At 50.9% G+C, this 11,466-nt stretch overlaps 1 long non-coding RNA gene across 1 annotated transcript; it reads left to right on the top strand.

Moving 5' to 3' along the window:
• The first annotated feature begins 569 nt into the window (after positions 1-569).
• On the top strand, positions 570-7,301 carry LOC134480417 (uncharacterized). Its single transcript, XR_010054875.1, has 2 exons — positions 570-3,205; positions 7,081-7,301. It is a non-coding gene; the product is annotated as an uncharacterized LOC134480417 (long non-coding RNA).
• Positions 7,302-11,466: the final 4,165 nt, after the last annotated feature.

Raw genomic sequence — 11,466 nt, 5'->3', positions numbered from 1 at the left:
CACACACACCAGGAGAACAGATGGTACCCTGCCTTGAGTGAGGATCATTCATTCTTCTTTCCCCCAAAGGTGTCCCAAGAGGAAGGTAGTGTCTCTACCTTCACATACAACGGCCCACCTCTCTGAGTGACCCAAGCCTTGTCAAGAGGGCGAGTTTGGCCCAAGTGGACAGGATCAGGGAGTAGCATGGTGCTCCAAGCTCCTGGAGGGCCCCTCTGGGACATAGCCAAGAGCTGGGCTGTGGGTGGCCAGGCCCAGGGCTGTTCATCCCATTCCACCGAGGGCAGCATTCTGCTCAGGCCGAGCAGGTGCGGCCCCAGACAGCTGGGCTGCCCAGCATGCTTGTGGCGTGAAGTCAGCTGTCCAGCCCGGCCACCAACCGCACCCTGGCTATTTTGGGAGCCTCCAGCTCAGAACTCTGCCTAGCTGTTCCCACCCCTGCAGCTCCTGGGAGTCTGATTAGGGTGCGGACAATGCCCCTCTTGTTGCACATCTGTCCCTTCCCCACCGCCCCTGCAGGCCTCTCTTCCCCCATGGACACAGCTGGTCCAGCCTGAGGGTGGGAAGTAGCGCCTGGCAGGAGGAAGCTGGCCTTGTGTTGGGTCTTTACATCACAGCAGAACTGGGCCTTAAAGCGCTAGAAGGAAGAGGCTGGCAGGATGGCCTTGGTAGCATTCACTGTTAGAGAGTAAGAGCTTGACAACTCCAGATGAGTGATAAGACCTACCCTACTTTGGCAAAGAGAATATCTGGAAAATTCTCCCAGATCTTCCTACCTTGGGCCTTCTCCAGCCCTGAGATTGTTCCTGGAGAGGTGGTCAGGGAGCGGCAAGGGTTGCTGCTTGGCAGGGCTGTCCCAGTCTCTCTAGCACATTTAGGAGCATGTGTGAGTTCTCTGCAAATGAAGAACTGCATTGGTGGTTCCTCCTGTCATTGTCTGGACAGACCTCAAGACTTGATGTTAAAGAGTGCATCAGACTTGGTCCTGGAGTGGAGTGTGTCCCCCTAAATTTGGACTCTGACCCTGGAATTCCGTCTTGATCTTGGAGCAGGTAGCCCTTCACCTTGGAGTATGTACATGAAGCACATTCAGAAACAGGCATGGGAGGGGAGGCCTTCAAGCCTCTCTTCTGCTGGCCTGAGTGTGGGGAGTGAGCCAATGAGATGGGACAGGTGACTTTAGAATTAGCAAACTTTGGTAACAGAACCCATGATGGAGTTGAGTGAGTGAGCAATGGGATGGGGTCAAGGGTCAAGGGGGCGCTGGAAGGAAATCATGGAGGTCACTGGGGATGTGGCTAGATTGAAAGGGCCAGTGGGCCAAGGACTCATGTTCCTGGAGCATGCTTGGCAGAACACCTGTGTACCTGTGTATTCCAGTGCGGAAACAAGGCTGAAGGCTCTGGCTGCCTTGAGATAGAATCTGGCCTTGAGCAGCAGATGCTCTGCCCAGGACCCAGAGATTTCTGGGCCTAAGCTAGAGTGCAGCCCTTGGGGACAAAGCATGCTCCATGCTCCAGAGTCTGGTCTGACCTCTGTCTTCTCAGAACTTCTGTGGTGGGACCTTTAAACAGTGTGCCTTCTCTAGGCTCCGGTTCGTCTTAGTCTGTGCTGGCTGTTGTACCAAAAGCTCATAGACAGAATGACTTATAAGCAATATAACCTTTGACCCTGAAATCCAGTCAAGGCAGAAGCAGATGCTGGATTGTCTATGACATTGAGGGCCAACTTTTCCATAGGTGGTGTGTCATTGTGTCCTCACATACATGGGTTTAAGGGGCAAAGAGGCTCTCTCTCTCTCTCTCTCTCTCTCTCTCTCTCTGTGTGTGTGTGTGTGTGTGTGTGTGTGTGTGTGTATAGGCTAGAGGTCAGTCTTGGGTATCTTCCCAATTGCTCTTCACTGTGCTTTTAGATAGCGTCTCTTAATGATCCTGGAGCTCACGAATTCTGCAAGACCAACTGTCCGATGAGTCCAGGAGTCCCCTCATCTCTGACTCTTCAGTGCCTGGATCTCAAGCACACACCATTGTGCCTGGCTTTTTCTTTGAGTGCTGGGAATCCGAACTCGGGTTCTCATGTTAGCTTGACACTCACTTTATCAACTGAGCCCGAGTCATCTCTCCAGCCGTGGCTGTTTTGTTTTTGTTCTTGTTCTAGTAAGAGTCTCCCATTGGCGTGGACCTTGACAAGGAGGTCAGTGAGCCCCAAGAACCCACCTGTTTCCAACCCTGACAGTGCTATGATTACAAATGCGCATTATCATTGGGGGGGGGCTGTGTCTAAGGATCAAACTGAGGTCCTCATCCTTAAAACAGCAAGGACTTAATGGATGGAGCGATGTCTCTACTGCTTTTCTTCTTTTGTAAGGACTTGGATTCTCTTTATAAGGGCTGTTTTCATGGTGTACTTATCCCCAAAGGCTCTCAACCCAGTAGTATAGAGCATTAGGTCTCAGCATTATGTTCTGACCATAGGAACAGAGTAGCAGGCAAGTCCAAGGTCCAGAGCAGGTGTCTGGGAGCTGACGGTCAGGGGTCTAAGGGCTGTCTGCAGTTGAGTCTGACTGGGCCTGCTTCCAAGGTTCAAACTGAAGCCGTACTTGTGTTCAGTAGGCCAGGGACTCAGATACTCCATGCCATTAACTTGGGCAGTGTCTGCCTTCAGAATACCTCAGCTGCAAAAGCAAACAAAGAACTCTCTACTTGGGAACCAAAGGGGCACTGGGGGGCAGGATCTGTGATGCCCTTGGAGAGAGAGGCGTCAGGTACTAAGGGCCCTCCCCCACAGGAACCTTGAAACCATGGAGCTCTGTTCATGACCCCTCTGCTAGGATGCATGATCCCTGCAACTTCAGGATGGGGAGTCCTGAGCCCTGTTGGGGCTCAGGTGCGGTTAAGTGGGCTCAGGTGTGGGAAGTGTCAGGGCCCTGACTGAGACTCTGCTTAGGAGTCTCTGGGGACAAAAATGCCACAGGTGCTTTAGCCAGGATGTTGAGTCTGGGCTGACATGACTCAGCCATGTCTGAGGTCATAGTGGAGACCCCGCCTTCCATGGCTTACGCTGTTCCCTCTCTCCTGTGTGGGATAAGGACCTCACTGTGGAGCCCCTTCTCAGAGCAAGGAGCTAAATGTGTTCTCTAATCTCCCTTTTCACCTCTGCCCCTTCTGGGTATCCCCTCTGGATGTCTTGGTGAACTAACCAGCAGGTAGGGCTGATCCTTATTCTTAGCTCTAGATACTTGTTGATGTCTCTTCGTCCAGTAAAGCGTGAGCCATGTGTTCGACCCTTGGTGTTTGTGAGTTGTTGAGCAGCCCTGATGGGGGGATGCTATCCCCAAACTCCTGTCTTTTTCCTCCACTGTTCTCAGCTCCTTTGATCTGCTCTGCATTCTTCCATGTTCCTCAGCCCTGCCCTTCTGAGGGCTTCAGAGTCCTTTCAGCCTGCCATGGGTGTGTCTCATTCCTACCTCTCCAGAAAAGAGTCAGCTTCTTTCTGATTCTTCCCAGTAGAGGACTTTCAAGCAGGCTTCGGGAAGCTAACTGCCATCCTACATCCATCCAGCCCTTGGCTCACAACATCCTGAGCATAGGAAGAGCCATTGTGTCCCTCCACATTGGGCTACCTACCCTTATCTATGGGGTGGAGCTTCTCTCAGTGCCCAGGATGGATGCTCAAGGAGATACTGAGTTCACCCCGGCCTTGGGGAGGTGGGCAGAGGAAGTGATCCCTGCTCCAGAGAGACAGGAAAAACCATTCCCACAGGCTGCCAGCTGATATCCTCTTCTTAAGAGAAGGCTGGAGAGGGGCACATCCACCCTTTCCCCTCTTTCAGAGCTTCCTAGGGCTGTGTGGCCTGGTAAGTCCTGGCTTTCCTGGACTATGTGGTTTCTGGGGCCTCTGAGGTCAGAGCAGAATAAAGGCCACTGGACGTGCTGGCAGGGCTGCACAGCTTGGATTTCTGGGCCCAGACAGGGCAGAGGAGGGGGGTCCTTTGGAGTCTGTGGCAGATGGTTCAGGGTTTTCATCTCTGAGGGAAGAAAAGAAGAAAGCTCCCTGTTCCAGGGTGTGTGTGTGTGTGTGTGTGTGTGTGTGTGTGTGTGCATGTGGTGTCTGTGTGGTGTGTGCATGTAGTGTGTGTCTGTGTGTGGTGGTGGTGGTGGTGGTGGTGGTGGTGGTGTGTGTGTGTGTGTGTGTGTGTGTAAGCTGGGTGGGCTGCTGCTGGCCCTGCCGAGTCTGGTCTCTCTGGATAGCTGTGCCCAGAAGTGACAGAGCTATCCTTGTGTTCATGACCAGCACTGCTGGGCTTTGGGAAGAGGTGTCCTTGTTGCTCGAATGGGAGGGGTCAGTTCACAGCTCACACAGGCCTCTGAGACCAGAATCAGGTTCAGATTCTAAGCAATGCTGACCAGCCTTGGAGCTTGGAAGAAGCACCCCAGACCTGGGGGAGGGAGACAGGTGCTCTAGAAGTATTTGGCCTGGAAAACCTGCACAGCCTGAGCGCCCCAGGTCCAGCACTGAGAAAGGAAGCTGCCTCAAAGTCCTGCTCCGAGCTGTGCCTGTTTGCAGGCATCCAAGCCACAGGGTGGAGGAAAAAGAACATTCAGAAGCCAGAGTGCAGCCAAGAAACTCTCCTTTGCGCTCAGGCCAGCCGGAACCCACAGGCTTGAACTGAGCAAGCCAGGCTGCAACTGTACCCCAGATTCTGTGGGCACCGCCCAAGATGCCGCCTGAACCACCACACCACAAGGGCTTCTTCCTGCACAGACAGACATCTGTTTGTGCTATGGGGGTGGAGGGCAGATCTCCTGGGATATTGTGTCCTGACAGCATGTGGAGTGGGGGCAGGGTAAGACACCGAGGTCCTCTCAGAGTTGAGGTCCTGACCTTTAGGGGAGAGAGAATTGCTGTTCCTCCGGCCTGTGAGATGACAAAGGCTGTGACTGGAGCCTCGGCACTGACTGGCCCACCATCAGGGCCAGCCTCCTGATTTCCTGTTGACTCAATTAGGATGAGCCCAGCTTTCTGGGAGTGTAGGTATGAGCTAGAGATGGTAGGGTACAGGAGAGTATTTTTGAGTTCTCTTTGATGCTCTGCAAAGAGGGGTTGTTGGTGCCATCCAGAGTATGTGGCAGGGCTCTCCCTCCTGTGAAGGATTCCACATGGGCAGAAGGGGTAAGCTGTATGCTTTCCATTACCCACAAGCAGTTTGATGAACTTTGAGACTCGTGAACTTGGATAAAGCCGTTCTGTCCCCACAGCAGATCATCTTTTTCTGACTCCTACTTGGTGGGTCCAAGAGGGAGACCTGGGGGTGAGTAGGGACTGTCCCAGTGCTCTTGGGTATCCTGGGTGTCTGAGCTAAGGCTGGTCAATAGACTCCAGGTCAGTCAAGATGAGTGAAGCAGTGAAGGCTTTGGGAGCTGACTGACTAGAGCAGGGACTCCTCCTCCCCCTTGACATGTAAGCTTGGGAGAACAGCTCAGCTTTTCCAAGCCTATGTATTTCTTGTTGTTGTGATAAAAACTAAACAGAAGGAAGAAAAAAGGTTTATTTTGGCTCATCGTGGTGGCAGGAGCTTGAGCTGGTCACATTGAGTACAGAGTTAAGAAGTAGGGAGTCATTGGGCAGTGGTGGCACACATCTTTAATCCCAGCACTCCGGAGGTAGAGGCAGGTGGATCTCTGTGAGTTCAAGGTCAGCCTGATCTATAGAGCATGTTCCAGTACATCCAGGGCTACACAGTGAAACCCTGTCTAGACAAACAAAAATCAAAACATGAAACAAAACAATAGGGAGATGCATGCTGGTATTAAGCTCCTCTGATCCTTTTAATTCTAGTGTCCACTGTCTAGGGAATGGTGCTGCCCACAGTGTCCGGCTTTCTTGCATGAATCAAGAGAGTCACTTTTAGACATGCCAAGCGGCATCTCCAAAGTGTTTCCAGATCTCATCAAGTTGAGACTTGAAATTGACAACCACAGCTTCTTCACAAATGGAGTGACCCCTCTGTGCTGTTGTGAGACTTCCATGAGCTGGGAGGGGCGGGGAGAGGGGAGTGTAGTGTTGATATGACTCAGACTCCCTCCACAGTGGAGTCTCAGCTGGCCAGTGGGGATAAAGAGAGAGCTTTCTGGGTGGGGAAGCATTATGGTGAAGTGACATGAACTCGTGGGATAGGGGGACAGGAACTGCTCCACTGACTTAGGATAGGAAGGCCAGTAGCCAAGACACTTCAAGTGTAGCTTCATTGATGTCAGAGCTCATGTAGGATGCGCGAACCCTCTATCCGCAGGTGCTGGCTATCTACTTGAGTTGTGTAAGCCAATGTTCTGAGCAAGGTGGCTCTGTCCACAAGGACAATGTCGTGGTCTGTGTTCTGAAAATGACGGGGACCCCATCTGAAAAAACCTCCATGTGAACATTCATGAGGCTGGAAATTCGTTACCTTGGGGATGGCATGTATTTCCATGCTGGCAAGGAATTCCTCTATCTAAGGTCTGGGGAGGGAGAACCTGTGTGTGTGGGGGGCGGTTTAGGATAGAGCTACTGTCCTTGGGGGGTGCATAGCTGAGGAAGACACTTAGCTTGCCCTGGAACAATACCCCTTTAAATCCAAGGACCACAGAGTAAAAGAAAAATCAATTTCCAATTACTTTTAAGCCAAAGGCTTTTCAGCAAGATAAGCTCAGAAGGTGGTGGCTGAAGAATATTGCCACAGAGCACAGTGTGTCATCCTGGGCTCTGTTAAGATCTGAATGGCATGACCTTGGTCAAAGTACCCTCTATGCCCCAGGACCCCTCATCTTCCAATGCTGCTACTCTATTTCTGTGAGCTCCCTTGTGCTCTGCTAGTGTGTCATTATACTGGGATGAGCATTGAGGCTGGAAAGAAGGGGGGGGGGATGTCCTTCTGTGCTTTGAATGAGAATGAGCTCCATGTTTGAATACTTGGTTCCCAGTTAGTGGAGTTGTTTGCGATGGTGTGACTTTGTTGGAGGAAGTTTGTCACTGGGAGTGGGCTTTGAGGTATCAAAAGATTCGTGTCATTCACAGCATACCCTCTCTGCCTTCTGCTTGCAGATTCAGATGTGAGCTTTCCTGTCCTTATTGCTGTGATCTGGGTCTGTTCAGTTGGCTACTCGGGAGACTATACTTCGGGCAGAATGGATGTCAGAAAGCAACAAAGGCTACATGGTGCCCTTCGATGCCACACATGAGGCAGAAACACATCTAGAACTCCATATTGTCTTCTTCTTCTGGGACCATTTGTTTGTAATAAATTACTAAAACTGGAGCAAAAATCCTGTCTAGAAGTATGTGCCTCTGTGTGCCTGCATGGGACTCAAGGCTTCTCTGGCTTGATTAGACTGGCCTGGGAGCCATAGGAACTCCCCTGTCTCCACCTCCCCAGTATGGTGTTTATAAGTACGCACACCACACAAGTTTTTTATGCAGGCATGGGAATGAGACTCAGGTCCTCATGCTTACGGAAAACACTTTACCAGCTGAGCTTTCTGCCTAGCTACTGCCATTTATTTCTGAACAGACTCCAACCGAGGCAGATACACACATGCACCTGCAGGTAGGAGGGTCCCTTTGGACAACGTCCTTGTCCTTATCAACACTGATTATTCTCCATGTTCGCCCTTCCCAAGGAAACAGAAGATTCACCCTAGAGGCTCACCGAGATGTGTGCTTGTGTGGGTCCTGTTGGAGCCTCCTCTTTGCTCACCAGAGTCTCTTGTCCATTGGAGTCTCTTGTCAGTAACTCTGCACCTTTTCTCTAGCCCTCTGGCCGTGTTCTCTGTTGTCCCTGTGACTCCACGTGCCTTCTGATCAGCATTTTCACACTTTTGCGTCGTACCCAGTTCTCTGCAGTGACTCTCTGCACTGAGTCTGGCAGGTGTGGTGGTGTCATCTGGGCAGAGCAGGTCTGAGGAGCATTTGCCTCTTGCGTAAAAGCTCAAGGAAGGGCTGGACCTGAAGTTAATTTTTTGCCAGCCTCTGAGAATACTTCTGGTTGTGTCCTCATCTCAGCTCTGCCCTGGGCAAGCTGGCACTGTGGAACCAATTCTCTCAGGGTTCTGCTTCTTTGAGAACATCTAGAATGTTCTCTTCCAAGTCTCTTGATACCCCAGAGGGTATGGTATTGCCTATCAGTGACTCATGTGCCCTTGGCTGTCAGCCATCATTCCTCTTGCTTGTGACGAGGTCTTCTCTGTCACTCTTTCATGGGCTATTGACTTTCCTGCCTCATGTTCCCCTGTGACTTTTGATTATAGATGTGGCACCCAGTCTCCTGGCTCTCCACTTGGATTTGTTTTCTGTCTTATATCTATCTCTAGGGGATGCCTAGGTTTTTCCTTGCATGGAGTATGTCAACTTCCTTGTCAAATCTATCTCTGAGTGTATCAGTGTGTGGTGGTTGTAGTGGTGGCTGACATCAGGGCATGGCAGGTGGAGAGACTTGGCTCACACAGCTGTGGAGCAAATGTTGCATTATGATCTGAGGGAAGAAGCCCAGTTCAGACACAGCAAGGATAAGAGGAAATGAGGAGGGTGTGGTTGAGCAGGGAGATGCTACTTTTTCTTGTGCATTTCTCTCTTTCTATGTGTTATTCACTTAGATTTCGCATAGGCTGGTCCATCTCTAGAGTAGTATATGTATCAACCTGGCACCATAGAGAGGGATGCATGGAACCTACAGGTAGGTTTTTTGTTTGTTTGTTTTTGTTTTGTTTTTTGTTTTTGTACAGCAGTTTATAGTCCAGACACCTGTAAAAGGACACAGGTGGGAACTTTCAGAGTAGATGGCTGAGACTTTAATGTGTATAGATCCCAGCTGCCAAGAAGCACCTGTTCCATCTAGACCAGATGCTTGGCAGACCAGATGCTCGGTCCTTCCTCTGCTGTCTCTTAATATTCCCAAGAGGATGTGTATATGGGGAGGTCTACAGTCCCACCCACACTAGGGAAACTGAGGCTGGAAAGCATGGAGCCAGAGAGGCCCAATTCTCTTTGAGAGTATCTTGTACCAGGGCCTGAACCCCAGACCCCAGTCATGCTAGGCAAGTACTCTACCATGGACCTATATCTCCAACCCCAAGTTAAACATGGTTAAACCTTGTTAAGAATGTTCTTATGTTATTGTAAGCAGCCTTTAATGGTTATTTTTCCTTCAAGTAAACTAAGCTGTTGGGCTCTCTGATAATTTCACCCATTGATTGATGTCTGCCCCACCCCTCATTTGAACAGGGATCTGTCATCTAAGCAGCACCTCCTTTGTCAGCTGTCTGGGCTGTCATGGCACCCCAAATACTTTGAATGGCTTGAGAAACTGTACTTCAGCTGCTAGGACTTCTGCAGCCACGGTCCCAGGAGAGTCTTTCAGAGATGAGCTTTCTCCAGCTATGATGTCTCAGACAACTCCACTCAGAGTATCACAAGCCTCGGGAACATTAGGTGAGCTTGCTTGCCCTGCAGCCACCCAGGGCAGGAGGAAGATCACCTCCCCAGTGACTCAGCAAAACATCTATGAAGGGTACAGCGTGATGATCATGACTGGCAGAATCCAATGCTATATGCATGCAAGGCTGTGGCTTGTGGAATTATACTCTGGGCACAAGTTGTCCACCCCTCTTCTGCTACGCAATCAGGCTTCTCTCCTGGGTATTGATCCCTGCTACTGCCAAGGTTTGGTCCCATTCAAGGGATCACTTGAACTTTGGCTATTTTTGCTCTTTAGTGTGGGTCGAGTGGGCTGGGCTATCTGTGCAAAAAAAAAAAAAGCAGAGACCTGGGGCTTCTAGCGGTGACAGCTGAATAGTTTCGGAGAGTCCTCAGGACCTGATAAGAGAAGCTCTGAACTGTAGCACCAGAAGGCAGATAGAGAGTTCCAAAGAATCACTCTAGGCAGTGGGCGGCATAGAGAAAGTGAGAGGCAGTGCAGAAGCTGAAAGGACAGAGCATCTGAGGCTGTAAGAACCAGAGGCAGGAGCTGAGCCAGCAGGCCAGGGTTCCAGGAGTCCAGAAGAGCTCAAGAGAGACACTTGGGAACTGAGGGTCCTTATCCAAACCTCCAGAGCTGTCACCGGATCTGGATGGTGGTGCTCTAAGCCTGAGGCAGTGAGCCTTAGCCTTGAGTACCTGCAGCAGCAAATCTGCTCTGGTTCTGAAAGCTTAGAATTCTGAGCCACTGGTTCTTGGGGCTTAGAGCTAAAAGCCTTTTCATTTGGAAACTCAGCTTGTAAATCTCTGAAACACAGATCTGTCTGTCAATGAAGGGGACCATTCTTTGTCTATCTGCAATGTCTGTGTATTTCTAGCCTTCCTTTATGACACTACCAAGTAGCTTCCTGAGGTACCTTGGGTGGTGAGTTGCAGAGGACTTGATGTGAATCTTCCTAGAGTCCAAGACTGAGCTCGGAGGTGTCTGATGCTGGGTGGACACAGAACTCATCACTCTGTAGGACAAAGCACGTTCCCATTCAGAGTGCCAGGTACCAGGTGCCACCCACAAGCAGGTTGTGGGGTTCTTAGCAGCCCAGGAATGCTCCACTAGGGCACTGTCTCATCTCTGACTTTGGAGAAGCACTGCAGCTATTGTAGGGGTCCCAGGGTGCCTCTCATGGGACCAGTATGCTTGGATTTAGAGCCAGAGGCTGACCCTGTCTGGTGTGTGTGTGTGTGTGTGTGTGTGTGTGTGTGTGTGTGTGTGTGTGTGGTATGGTGTGGGGTGTGTGTGTGCATGTGGTATATGGTGTATGTATGTATGTGGTATGGTGGTATGTGTGTGTGATGTGGTATGGTGTGTGCATGTGTGTGTGTGTGCATGCGTGTGTGTGTGTGTGTGTGTGTGTGTGTGTGTGTGTGTGTGTGTGTGTGCTCATACGCCCCGGGCTCCTGGCTCCCTAAGAGTCCCAAGGGAATGCATAATACACAGAGACCCAGGTGATTACAACAGTGACCGCTGGAAAACCCCTTTCCTAATGCTTTGATCTGTTTCAAAGAAACCAAAACAATATAAAACCACACCCCGGCAAACCAAAAAACTTGCCAACAAAACAAAACAAAAGAGAAGAGCTTGAGAGAGAAGCGGCCATCACGAACGCTGAGGAGGAACTGCACTGGAAGGCCAACAGAGTCAGCCAACCTGGACCCTTGGGGGCTCCCAGAGACTGAACCACCAACCATAGAGCAAGCATGGGCTGGGCCTAGACTCCCCCACCCATATGAGGCAGATGTGCAACCCCCAACAACCCAAAGGGACCCCCAACAACCAAAGTGGGGGCTGCCCCTAAATCTGTTGCCTTTCTATAGATCCCCATTCTCCTAACTGGGCCGCCTTTTCTGGCCAGAGTGGGAGAGGATGTGCCTAGTCTTGCCGTGACTTGTTGTGCCTGGATGAGGTAGTACTCAGGGGGAATCCCCCTTCTCACGGGGAATGAACGGTGGGGGGGGGGAGGA

This window comes from Rattus norvegicus, chromosome 9, assembly GCF_036323735.1.
Source record: "Rattus norvegicus strain BN/NHsdMcwi chromosome 9, GRCr8, whole genome shotgun sequence".
Lineage (NCBI taxonomy): Eukaryota > Metazoa > Chordata > Mammalia > Rodentia > Muridae > Rattus > Rattus norvegicus.
Note: the sequence above shows the minus strand (reverse complement) of the source record. Positions and strands in the feature narration are given on the sequence as shown.